Source organism: Nyctereutes procyonoides, unplaced genomic scaffold (genome assembly GCF_905146905.1).
Source record: "Nyctereutes procyonoides isolate TBG_1078 unplaced genomic scaffold, NYPRO_anot_genome, whole genome shotgun sequence".
Classification (NCBI taxonomy): Eukaryota; Metazoa; Chordata; class Mammalia; order Carnivora; family Canidae; genus Nyctereutes; species Nyctereutes procyonoides.
Genome location: NW_026575147.1, coordinates 23,442,852 through 23,455,617, shown reverse-complemented (window position 1 = coordinate 23,455,617; position 12,766 = coordinate 23,442,852).

Here is a 12,766-nt window from a genome sequence, read left to right as displayed (position 1 = left end):
ACTTAAAATGCCGGGGGTGCCTGGGTGGCTCAGTCGATTAAGCATCTGCCCTTAGTTCAATTCATGATCTCGGGGTCCTGAGGTCAAGTCCGGCATTGGGATCTCCACTCAGCAGTGAGTTTGCTTCTCCTTCCCCCTCTCTCTCTCTGTGATCTCTCTCTCTCCTCTCTCTCTCTCTCTCTCTCTCTCTCTCTCTCAATCTCTCTCAGATAAAATTTTAAAAAAATTTTTTAAAAAAGAGTTAAAATGCGAAAATGAGGTGAGTTTTTGTATACTTTGTAAATTGTTGTACCTACTTAAGGAAAGCGAGTTGACTGGTTGACTGCTTGCTCACCCAGAGTTCTCTCTTCTCCAAATCCCTGTTTGTGCATACTCAGCACATAGCCCCAGTCCTTGTGCTAGACTTCTCTCCTCAACTAGATGACAAGCAGTTTGAGGGGTGGGGACACACCATCCTCTTATGCATCACCTACAGTACCAAAGCAAGAGCAAGGTGCTTAGTAAGCCAGGTTTGTGGATTGAGCTGTCAGTAAGCACAGTGTCAAGGGAGGGTTCGCCCCAGTCTCACAGGACGGGAAGAAAGCAAGCAGAAGAACTCCTATTTGGACCCCTGGCCGGCAACCACCCAGAGCAAAAATCTGCAGGGCTGTCAAAGAACAGCGGTTGCAGGGGCAGCCGGGTTCTTCATGCCATCTGACCTCAGGGTACCCAAGCCCCAGAGCTGCCAGGGGACCCAGCGTTACCATACCTTGGAAGTAAGAACCATCAGCCAATAGGTTGACTGGGGATGTAGCTTATTTTTCGAGCAATTGTTGAAGCTCCTACTCCCTTTGCCATCCTTGCTGAAGCTTTTCTCTAGCCCTGGGATTATAGCAATAAATTCCCATTTAGCCATGACAAATGACTCTGCTGTTCCCCTCTCCCTCCACCCGGCCCTGCCTCCTGGTTCTGACTGCTCCCTCTCAGAGGCAGTGCAAGGGCCTTTCTTCAGGTGACACTCACAGGTCCTGGCCTTTCCAGCACTCAGAAGCTGAGATCAGCCCAGAACAGGCTGATGGTGCCCCAGAGTGGGAAGAGGCAAGGGTCAGGGACAGATGTGGAGCAGAGGAAAAGAAGCGCAGGCTTACAGTGTGGACCAGCCCTCCCTAGGTGAAGTCACTGAGGATGCAGGCAAAAGCAAGAAGAAGAAATGAATGTGAATAATAAGAGGCTGATGGGAGAAGGGGAGGGCAGACAGGAAAGGAGGAAGAGGCAAAGATGTTCATTAGTTGCATTGATTCAAGGGGAAAGGGGAGTGATTAAATAATTCGCCCCCAAGGAAGAGCTCCTGCTCCTGCCTTCCTTCCTTGGCAGGAAGCAGAGATAATTTCTTAGCCTAGTAGCTCTGCCTTGCTCCATGTAAGCCCGGGTTTGCAAGAGGAAGGGTGCTGGAGAGCAGGACTCCACGGCCAACTCTCTGCGATACATGGTAATGAGGGGGCACGGCTGCAGGGACAGCATCCCAGAGTGGATGGCCCCCAACCATCTCTCTAGGCCTTAGATTTTATACTTGGATCATAGGTATGTTCGGCTGCTAGGCCATCCCATGGCAGCACCCAGTCCCTGAGCACAGGCTGGGAGATTGCATGGGCTGGCAGGAGCAGGTGGAAGCTGGCATGGGCTGGAAGGGCTCACATCTTCACATGAGCAATGTTTGTGCTCAAGGTCAAAAGCCAACCATGCCAATGTGCAGAATGGAAGGAAGCCGGGTTTGTGCTGTGCCTGCTACATGCCGGTACTCTTAGTCTGATTAACTAAGCAAAATTTATTGCACCCCTGAGACCTGCCAGGCACAGAAGCACAGAAGGGAGACAGGGCTCCTCAAGGACACCACCACCTAGACAGGGAGACAAGGTGCCAACAAGTCATTTCCATATAACATGGTAAGGACTGAGATGGGGGATGTGTGGCTGTACAAGGCGGGGTGAGAGGGAGCCAAGCTAAGGGCTTCTGGAAGGCTTCCCAGAGAAGGGAAGCTTCTCTGGGGGCTGCAGCCTAGCCTTGGAGCTGACCGTTCCTCTGGTTGGCTCAGAATGCACCCTGGGTCAGCTGCTCTAAATGCTCCAGCCCCAGCTCCCTTCGCCTACTCACAAATTTCTTGGATTTCACTGTCCTCCGTCTAACTTTTGCAGTCCTAGAGTCCCTGTAAAGGGCAAAAGGAAGGCTCGCACCCCAGGCCCCACCTGCTGGGACAAGGTGGACTCCAGACATGTGACAGAACATCAGGATCCCAATGAGAGCCCCCCTCACAGACTTCCCCTGTGGGACTTTGCCCTGCCAACTCCTTAGCATGTTTACAGCAAGTGCAAGGCACCTCTTAAAAGCAGTCTCTTTCTATGCACCTTTTGGGATATATGGTCTTAGAAGGAAGTGCACATCCAGGCTGAGGAGGTAAGAGGGCCCAGCTGCCCCCCCCAGCTACTCCTCCCCTCAGAGAAAAGTAGGAGGGTTCCCCCCATCCCTTCTCTTTCCATGTTCTTCTCTGACTCTTGGCCAGAGTATTCCACTCTCTTTTCAACCTCAGATTTAGTAGCAGCTAATTCAAAGAGTCAGAGCAGATCTCTTTTCCGTAAGAAGTATCTCCAGGAGAACTGAAAATCACTAATTCCCAAAGGAGCTGGAGGAGAAATTAGGTCACACAGTGTATCCCAAATTTCCAAGAAAGACTTCGAATGCCCTCCCTGTCCTGTCATGTGATTCCAACACCTGTCTTCTGGGTAAAGATTGCCCCTGAAGGGTCTCACAACTAATTCCTGGAGAGCTTTGCTTTGGCTCTGCTTCTTCTCTCTACGGCAACACATCTGAAGGGAAAGTCTAGGATGAAGAGTCCCCTCCACCCCTCTCACCTCAGCAACATCCCTTTCTGCCCTGATTTTTCCATCCAACTTCCAGGACTGAGCTAGGCTGCATCCCTCGATTTGCCAAGATAAAGCATATAGTTTGACTGCTCCCTCCACCACTACCCCCCCACACACACACACACACATAGCAGGGTCCCAGCAAGGCAATGCAACAAACTGATCAATTTTAAAACTTCAGTAAAGTTTAAATTAGAAGCCCTGAACAAACTGGTAGTGTCTTCCCTTCCAATAGTTGTAGCCAAAGGTCAATGGCCAACTCAGAAACAGATTTTTCCATAAGTTCACACACAAATACACACATATATTCACAGAATCCTTCCTTGACTTGGGCTGGGGTTACAAAAGGAAAGGGGTCATTGCTGAGTGCAGCCAGCACAGGCTCAGCCCTGGTTAGGAGTAGAGACATTACCCATACAACAAATAGTTTCCTATATCCACTTCCACTACTTTCCAGCTGAAAACATATTAAAACAGAAGCCGAGCTCCAAAGTGAGATCCAAGTGCTAGAAGTTCAGCAGGATGGCAAGGTCTCCCCTCTCTTGCCTCTCACCCTCCCTAGGAATCAAAGCATGTAAGGGACCTGAGATGTCCTCAAAGCCAACCTTCTGAGGCCCAAAGATGGAAGTAACCTAATCAGATCAAAGTTCATGTAGAACCTAACACAGACCTCCCCCCCACCCCCAGGTCACCTGGGTCTCAGAACCAAGTTTCTGTCCCATCATGCACCCGTTGGTTCTTCCAAAATTAAGTGCAGCAGAGAGGAAAAGAAAGACTGGCGAATAGGACATTCTCAATGACAGACAGAAGAGCTCTTTGGGGACCCGCCCCCAACCCATATGGCAGAAATCGATCAGAAAGCATTTACTGTTCAGCTGCTTTATGCCTAATACCTTTCAAGGCACCGTGGGGGTGCAGAAGAGGAATACACAGGGAAGCACCTAATACAATGTCTGGTCCAGAGACACATCATAGGTGTGCTCATTAAACATTTGCTGCATTGCATTGCATTGAGCCATGATAACAACACTCAGAACTTCTTGGGTGCTTACTGTGTGCCAGGAACCCTGTTCTAAGCTCCCAACACACATTCGTCTCCTGCAATCCTCACCACAACTTTAGAAGTGAGTACTTCTACCTATCCCTGCTTGGATGATGAGACTGAAGTGCAGGAAGACTAAGAGCCTGTCTCCCACCTGCTAAATGGTGGCTGGACTCTGCATTCAGCAACCGGACTATAAAAGATGCGGGACACCCATCTTCTATGTCCAGCTGTGGTATTCAAAAGCTATGTGACTTGAGCTCAGTCAGCAAGTTCTGAGCCAGCCCTGCAGACTAGCAGGAGCCAGGGAGACAGGATTTTGGCCTCCTTGTGGGCAGTGGGAGCATCTGTCCAGGCCTAGAACAACTCACACTGCTTCCCCCTCAAAAAGGGAGAAGTGGAATAGTAACATAGGTCCTCAGTGGCCTGGCCTTGGGGCCACCAGTCCTGGGGAAGTATCTGGCCTTCCAGAGAAGTGATCAGATCAGCAGGTCCTAGTTTCTCAGGGAACAAGATAACTGCTTCTCAGGAGCCTAGCAAGGCCACCCTCTCCACTGCACCCCTGAAAAGAGCATGATACCCCTCCCCAAGAAGCCCCAAATGGGTCCAGAACCCCACTTTCTCTCCTCTCCTCCACCTCCCCCAAGCCCTGGCCAAGCAGGCAACCATCACTGGCTGCATGTGGGCTTTGTGTGGCTGTTTACGGTGCTGGCTTATTATTCTTGAACCTGAAAGCTCTACTGGGTATTAAATCCCAGCATCGGGCTGCTGTTTTTGCTCCTTAGTGATGGTAGGAGAGAGAGAGCTTTAATGCTCTGCAAAAAGTGGGGCCTGAATCATTTATGAACAGGCATCACAGGAAGCCCAGAGCCAATGTTAGGACAAGGGCTGCTTCCAGAAGGAAAATGTTTGTTGTGGAAGGTCTGGCTCTGCCCTCATTCTACCAATCCATAGCCCTTGTTAGCAAGATCACATGGATTGTCCCCTTCATCATTTAAGGACATCTTGGAGATGGAGGGATGTTTTAAGAGGCTGCTGCCCACTATATGAGTACAAAGCCAGGACAGACTATCATCTTTCTGGGAGAAGAGAAAAGCTATGTCCCAGCTGCTATGGCTTATTTAGCTTTAGCTTTATTCCTGTTGGAATGTTTTGAAATGACATGTGACTCTCCAGGGGCTGGCTGGCCAGGCCTTGAGGGAGGCCTGCTGGCAGGTGGGCCACTTCAGTTGAAGAAACCCAAGTGGATCATGGATTCCAGCCACTCTCCTCCAACAGATGCAGAGTCAAACAGCTTCTATGATTTATTTTTTGCTTGGGGCCACTAGGTCAACCCCTTCATTAGAAAGGTTATTGGCAAACAGAATGTTTCATTTTAGAATCATGGAATTACAATGCCAAAAGGAACAGAAGAAAAACAGAACCAGACAAATATCAGGAGCACTGGGGGCAGGCCCTCCAAGCCACCCCCTTCCCTTCCTCATCCCCAAGCAACTTTATAGGCGGGCAAAAGAAAAAGCAACTTTCCTTTTCATAACTGAAAAAACTTTGTAATTTCTAGCCACTGTGGTATAACTGTCCACTTCTTATTCATACCCTTGTGGTAATAGAGACCCAGAAATACAGAAAGGGAAAGAGCTACCCTAGAAAGGTCATGGCAGTGCAGGTCTGGAGCCCAGATCACTGAGGCCAGTATCTGTCCAGTCCTTCAGCACCCCTCCAAGCAATACCACAACCCAAGTAGGACTGAGATGTCTGGTCTCAGAGCACTGTACAGGAATCTCCTCACCCCAGATGATGAGGTGATCTCCACTGACATCTGGGAGATTTTGGGAAAAAATATGTATGTAATGCTGCCAATGACCCCTTATATCCTGGAGAGCAGAGGCCCTCACTTGTTCTCTGGCTGTATCGCCAACGAACTGCAGGACTTGGGGTGACTTCAGTCTCCTTATCTAGCCATGAAGGAATTGATAAGGTGTAAGGCCTCCCAACTCTGTGATTCTGGGCTGGCCCCAAACCCTGGGCCTGGGTGGACTTTGGAGGGACCTGATGTTGAAAGAGTAGGGAGAGGGTGAGCACCAGGATATCTGTCTAGCCTGCCCCAAGGGACACATCCCCACCCTTAGGTGGAGTCTGGTGCCAGCAGCTGAGTACTAAAGACAGTTACCCACAGACTCCTCCCAATCTGGGCCAGACAGTCTCTCCAGCAGCAAATGGAACATTCCAGCAGCAAGAAATTGCCATGTTTTTTTCCCTTGGGCTCAGGGCTTAGGCTCAGAGGACAGTCAGGTAGACCAAAGTGCCACCCTTACCTGGCAGCTGGTTTCCCCCCCAGAGATGAATCTTCCTACTCTTCAAAGCTTGAAGCTCCCTCCCAAAAAAACTTGCAGGGAACATTTGCCAAATACCAAATCCAGGTCAATCTGGAACTCTGGCAGAGTTTGAGCAATGTCTCAGGCAGGTAGAGTGAGTGGAGAGAGAAGAGGGTGTCCCAGGGGCTGGGAGGGGCAAGAGCACAGAGCCCTCAGCCCAGAGTAGAAAGTCGGATCCTAGAGGAGATCTTAGAGGTTGTATCCTAGGACAGCCAGAGATCTGAAGCCAGGAGAACCCTGGAAGCACAAGAAACTAACACGCAGAGATCTAAGGATCTGGGCAGGAAAATGAGGCTTGGGCAAGAAGATTCTTTTAGCAGAGAGCACAGTGATACATAGAAAACATTGTCATGGGAGCTAGAACTGAATGACCCTCTGCCACCTGGCCCCCATCCTGGGGCCTTGGTTTGTCATCTGAGTGTGAGCCTGTCAGGAGAATCCTCCGGAAACCAGGCCATGGGCAGCATGGTGAGCAGTGCTTCACAGCCCATGAGCCCAGAGGCAGTGGTTGCTTCAGCACTTTTGGGAAAACATCTGCTAACGTCCCCTTTCTGGGCCTGAATTTTCTCCCCCACCAAAGAAAGGGACAGGACAAGGTGGTTCCCAAAGCTTCTTCTAGTTCTGACATTTTGGGATTCTGTGATTTAATAAATAAATACATAAAACTGAAACAATAGGAAAAGACAGGAGAAGAGGAAGGGGAGAGAGATAAGCTTGAATAGGAAGAAAAAAGAATAGTCAGGCCAGCACAGGACAGGGAAGAGAATTGCCAACCTCTTATGGCATTTGAGCTTTGGACAGTGGGCTAGAACTTTTGGAGCTGGTGCCCTTGGTTGCATTAAGAGGAATTAACTTGTGGAGGCCTAGAACTTCTCTATAAATTTTCAGCCTATCACGGAGGCTGAGGGTCAATGGGAGCCCTTTGCCTATAAACCTAGAGATGCTCTACAAGCCCCAGCAGACCCAGACCCCTACTCTAGAGAGCTCAGGCTCAAAGGAACAGAGGACACTCACTCCTCTAATTATATTTTCCACACAAGAGAAACCTGAGAGGTTCCTGGGCCTGTGGCCACAGCCAAAGTCTACAGCACAAGCCGAAATGGGCCAGGGCCAGCCCAGCCAGGAGGATTAATGACAGTGATTGAATATTTTATAAGTGGAATATTGTGTATTTTCCAAAACCAAATGGAATGTCATTTTTTTTTTCAAGAGAGATGGGGAATGTCATTGTCCTCGTTTCCCATTCAAACCACATACACCATGGCAAGCAAGATGAATGGGACTGGGAGCTTCCTGGGGAGATGGGGAGAGGCAGAAAGGAAAAGAGAAGATCCTTCTTCACTTTGTCCCATCCTGCCAATCTGGCCCCACATTGCTGCCTCCCTCATCCCCTAGCTCTTGAACTCACTATTCCCTGGACCACTCCTGTGGTTCACTGGGGATACGACCCCTTCCCCAACCCCCATGTGGTCTCTGTACCACATGAAGATTCAACCACAAGGTCACCTAATCCATCCCTCTGTTTCCAAGAGACACAGAGTATCAGATGTGAAAATTTTGCTCCCAGATCTCCCTTCATGCTCTTAGTCTATAATACTAAGGTCGTGTTTTCTCTAGGAACACCTTCCTTCGGTCTCACTGAAACCCATCTTACTGCAGATGAAGGGCATGTCCTCTAAATGTTGACTTTTGTGGATACTGAACCGTAACTGGCCTCCTCCCTGGGGCAGAAGCTCTGCCTGTGCTTGATGTGGACGTCTTTGGACTGAAGTGCTTCTGAAACCCTGGATCTAGCATTGCCTCCTAACTCATCCTCTTTAAATGCATTATTGGCCTGTGCAAATGGAACTATTTGGTTAGCTCTGGAATGGTGAGAGGCCCCTTCCTTTCTCAATACCCTATTACATGCTCCAAGGCCACCCACTTGCTCTGCTACTTTGCATTTGCCCTGCAATCTTTCATGCCAGTTGACTTTTCATCTCCAAATCCCTTTTCACATTAAACACAAACCCACACACTCTGGTCCCATTTTCCTTTGAAATAAATCATAAGCCCATGCCAGAAACGACTCAGGGTGTTCTCTGGAATTTGTAAACAGCATTAAAGTCTTGTGGGAAATGTCACAGAGTGTTGGTCTGAATTTATTAAGTAATTTCTCAGCTTAAAATATATCTTTCCAGCCTGCTGTCTGACAACATTTACCTCTAATGGAATTTTATCCACTCTTGATCACTAAGCACATTCCCATCCCTGAGTGCAGATTCCCAAGCTCCCCCTGTTTGGTTCTCCAGCTGGGTAGAGATTTCGGACATGCTAGCCGTGCCCTTCTCAGAAGGCAAGCACCAGGACTCATTGTTCTGTGTTTCTCAGGACACAAGGACACCATCACACTGCTCACTCACAGATATATCACTCACTGCTAACTCACTCATGTTTTGCTAACATGTTCAAAACAACCGCTTCCAGCTCACACCAGTGTCCCACCAGGGAATGGCTCAAGGGAAGAAATTTAGTCTCCCCTAATGTCCATCAACCCTCAAGCTACCGCAGACAGACCATCTTGAAGTAAAGCCAGGACTTGCTGCACAAAAATAGCTTCAAGACGAGTCCCCTAGTGTGCCTCCTCCTCTTCTACTGTCATCCCTCAGACCCTGCTTTATAGACATTTCCACACTGTCCTGGGATTTCGAACTCTCATTTTAGTCAATCAAATTACACACATGGAAGAAGCAAGTGCTATAGACAAAGTTAAAGCGAAGTGAAGGAATGAAGAGGCTGCCAGCTTGTATCCTTCCTAGATTGGCCCCAGGCACTGTCCTCCAGCTGTGGCCTCAAGCCTCCTTGGGTTTTAGGACCCAAGCTGGCCAGACAAGGAGTGCTTCAGCAGCAGCAGCAGCAGCCCAGCGTCCCTCAGGGCCTAGATTGGTCACAGTGTCCTAAACCCAGCATCCAGAGCGGTTAATCCCTGGCTTGTCACAACCTAAAGTCAGCTTCTCTGCTCTGCACTACACAGAAGAGAGTACAACATACTGGTCGAAAATCAGACAGAGTTAGAATCTCAGTTATGCTATTTACTAGCTGTGTGACCTTAGACATGCTACATGCTAATATTTTATTATCTGTCTGGCAGTGTCCCCTTTGCTTCTCTTCTTCTGATTAGACATACAAGTTCCTCAGTGTCTGTAAACCGGTAATGACTGATGGTACAGAGATCAGTAGATGGCTGTTCGTGCTGAGGTGTGGTCAACACCTGCTTCCAAATGGGGGTCTTCAAGGAACCCTGCTTGGGGGGCACAAGGACATTTTCAGCTCTCAATACGTTTGCATTTCTGGAACTGAAAAAAAAAAAAAAAAGAAGCAGCTGCCCACCCTGCCTTCTTGTCAAGAGACTCCAAGGAAGGCGTCTTCACATGGTGAGTGAGGAACAGAGAGAAGGCAGCTGAAGGTCTTAGGAGATACTGAAGTTCTACTTCTGAGGGCACAAACTTCAGTGAGGTGCCATTAACAAATAAAGTTGTAATGTATTTATGTATGTATAACACAAAATATCAAAAAGGGAGACAGAACATAAAGACTCCTAACTCTGGGAAACAAACTAGGGGTGGTGGAAGGGGAAGAGGGCGGGGGTGGGGGTGAATGGGTGACGGGCACTGAGGGGGGCACTTGACGGGATGAGCACTGGGTGTTATTCTGCATGTTGGTAAATTGAACACCAATAAAAAATAAATTTATTATTAAATAAATAAATAAATAAAATGTATAACACAATGATTGATGTGTATACATCGTGAAATGATTCTCACGACCAAGTTAATGAACACATCCACCACCTCCCATAGTTCCTTTTTTCCCTCTTTCCTGGTGAGAATGCTAAAGATCTATTCACACAGCAAATTTCAAGGATACAGCTGTAGTCACCATGCTCTACCTTAGATCCTCAGAATGTATTCATCTTCCAACTGGAAGTTGATACCCTTTGACCAACATCTCCCTGTTTTCCCCGCTTCCCAGCCCCTGGCAACCACCACTCCTCTACTCCCTATTTCTATGAATTCAACTTTTTAAGTTGAGACTAGTTTCAAAGGCCAGTCTCACAAAAGAAGTTACTAGTAAGGAACAGGAAATCTGAGACAAAATATAAACCGATTAAGCCCCACCGGGCCAGGCTAAGAAGCCAAGGTTAGAACTGAAATTTGAAATTTTCTATTAGAAATGTTGCCCTATTCTGGAATATATGCTCTATTTGAATATATCCCTTCTCTATTCTAAGAACATGCCTACAAAGGAGATGGGATAGGAGGTGCAGGTGCTGAGAAAAGTTTTATTTGGGGTTCCTTCCTTTTTATCTGGACTCAAGACAGTACCCAACCTCCTGTTTGACAACATCATCTTAAACATGTTACAAATTAATTATATGACTTTTCTTCACATCACATTTTAATTTGGGAAGACGTGGGAGACATCCTTGTTTCTTGAGATTTTCAAATTTGTCTAAACTCGCTGGAAATACATTGACAAACTCAGAGCAGGTTAGTTATGTGTATTCTGAACTCATCCTCTTTTTTTCCCCTTTCAGAGGATGGCTTTCTAATCTTATCTCCAACATTTAAAGGCTATTTTAAGTCAATTGGGAGGCGGAATAAGCCATACAGTATTGGTTTACGTTATACTTTGGATTTTTAAATAACTGTAAGAATTATGATACCATTTAAAATGTTTGATTCTGCCTCTTATGCCCTGAATAAAGCAGTAAGAGTGAGAGGATAGTCCTACATGTCAAGACAGGCACTCAGACAGCAGGAGGAAAACAGGACAGGGTGCCGGAAGCCCAAAGTGAGGAAGCCTGACCCAGGGAGTCAGAGTGCCTTCCTCAGGACTGTAAAAATCCAAGTTAATGAGTGAAGCTATAGAAACAATAGAGATCTGGAAGACACATAGGAAGGTCAAATGCAAACAGGCCAGAGCTGAAGATAAACCTAGGATTAATTATTAATGAATCAAGCCTACCAGCTCGAATTAAATAGCCAATTTTGCATTTGACATTTACAAGTATTTTTGTTAGTTAGAACTGTTATTGGTACCTGTGTCTGTGGCTATGTTCTCAGAATGTAATTCATTTTTATTTTCTCAACGTTCATTTGGAAACTTCTTTTTCTTAGAAAAGAAAAGAAAAGAAAAGAAAAGAGAAACAATTTTTAAAAACTTATGTGGTATTTCCTGTCTCTGGACTCGGTTCTCCAAGTCATGGCCTGGGAGAGTTGTCTTCAATCTTGGGCTATATCAGAATCCCCCGGGGGTGGAGTTGAGGGACCCTGGAGCAATACAGCTGGGCGTCTGCACTTTCTACAAGCTACTCCGTGAGTCTGAGGATCACTAAAGCTTGAGAACCATCACCCCAGAGACCGTCTCCCTCCACACCATGGAAGTGATATGAGTAACCACCACTTAGCTCTCTACCTCCCACATCTCCTTCGTTCATACCTGGGAACCCATTAAAATAGAAGGAAAGTCACATGATTGGTGAGAACCCCTTGAGACGTTTTTCCTACCCTCAAGGTACTGATCTGGAGAACCTACTAGCAAGAAAGAATGTATTCATGGAAAGGTCATCACTAAACACCAGGCAACCAGGGATAGGGGTGCAGGTGGGTGACATCATATTTGGGCACACAAGGGGAAAGTCAGAGAAGTGAGGCTAGGGATGGCTTTATAATGAAAATGAATCTTGAAGGGAGCCCTAAAAGATGGATACTTGGAGGCATGTTGCAGGGTAAGGGAAGGTCGTGATGTGGGGTGTTGGGCAATTATCAGGGTTCCTCTCTCTGCAGTAGTAAGATGCTAATTAAAAGTGGCCTTTGGCTCCCACAGGCACTGTCTAGTTAAAGCTCAAAAAGGAGAAACTTTTTTTTTAAAGAGTCCATAAAATTTAGTACCAACTTAATTTTTATTCACTGTGAATCAATGCAGAAACTAGAATAGACCTAACACATTGTTGCTGAGTGTGTTTTGGAAACATGACACATTCTTGGCTGGAATCAGAAAGGTGATAAAAGAAAGTTTGCAGGTCTTCAATCCCACTTTGGTCAAGGTTCTGCCCCTGACTTCTCCCGACAGGCACGTCTCCCGGAATAGGAAGTCAGCAAATCCCAGAGTGATAGATGTAGGGTAAATCAAGTTTCTGGGTTCAGTAGGAGGTATATACAGTCCCAGCCCTAAACCACGATAACCAGGCCTCTGCCATTGGCCAGTTTAGAGCTCCCTGACGCCTACTTCTCCTCCTGGTGATGCCCATCCCCACAGGGTAAGGAATCCACAGGATTAAGATGCATGCCCACCAGGTGTCTACAACCATCCTTCTAGACAACTCTGGGTATCTATGCTCCATTGCAGACTCAAAGCCATCTTATGCACACAGTGACCTAGGTAACTCCAGAATGCCAATTCTGAGATGA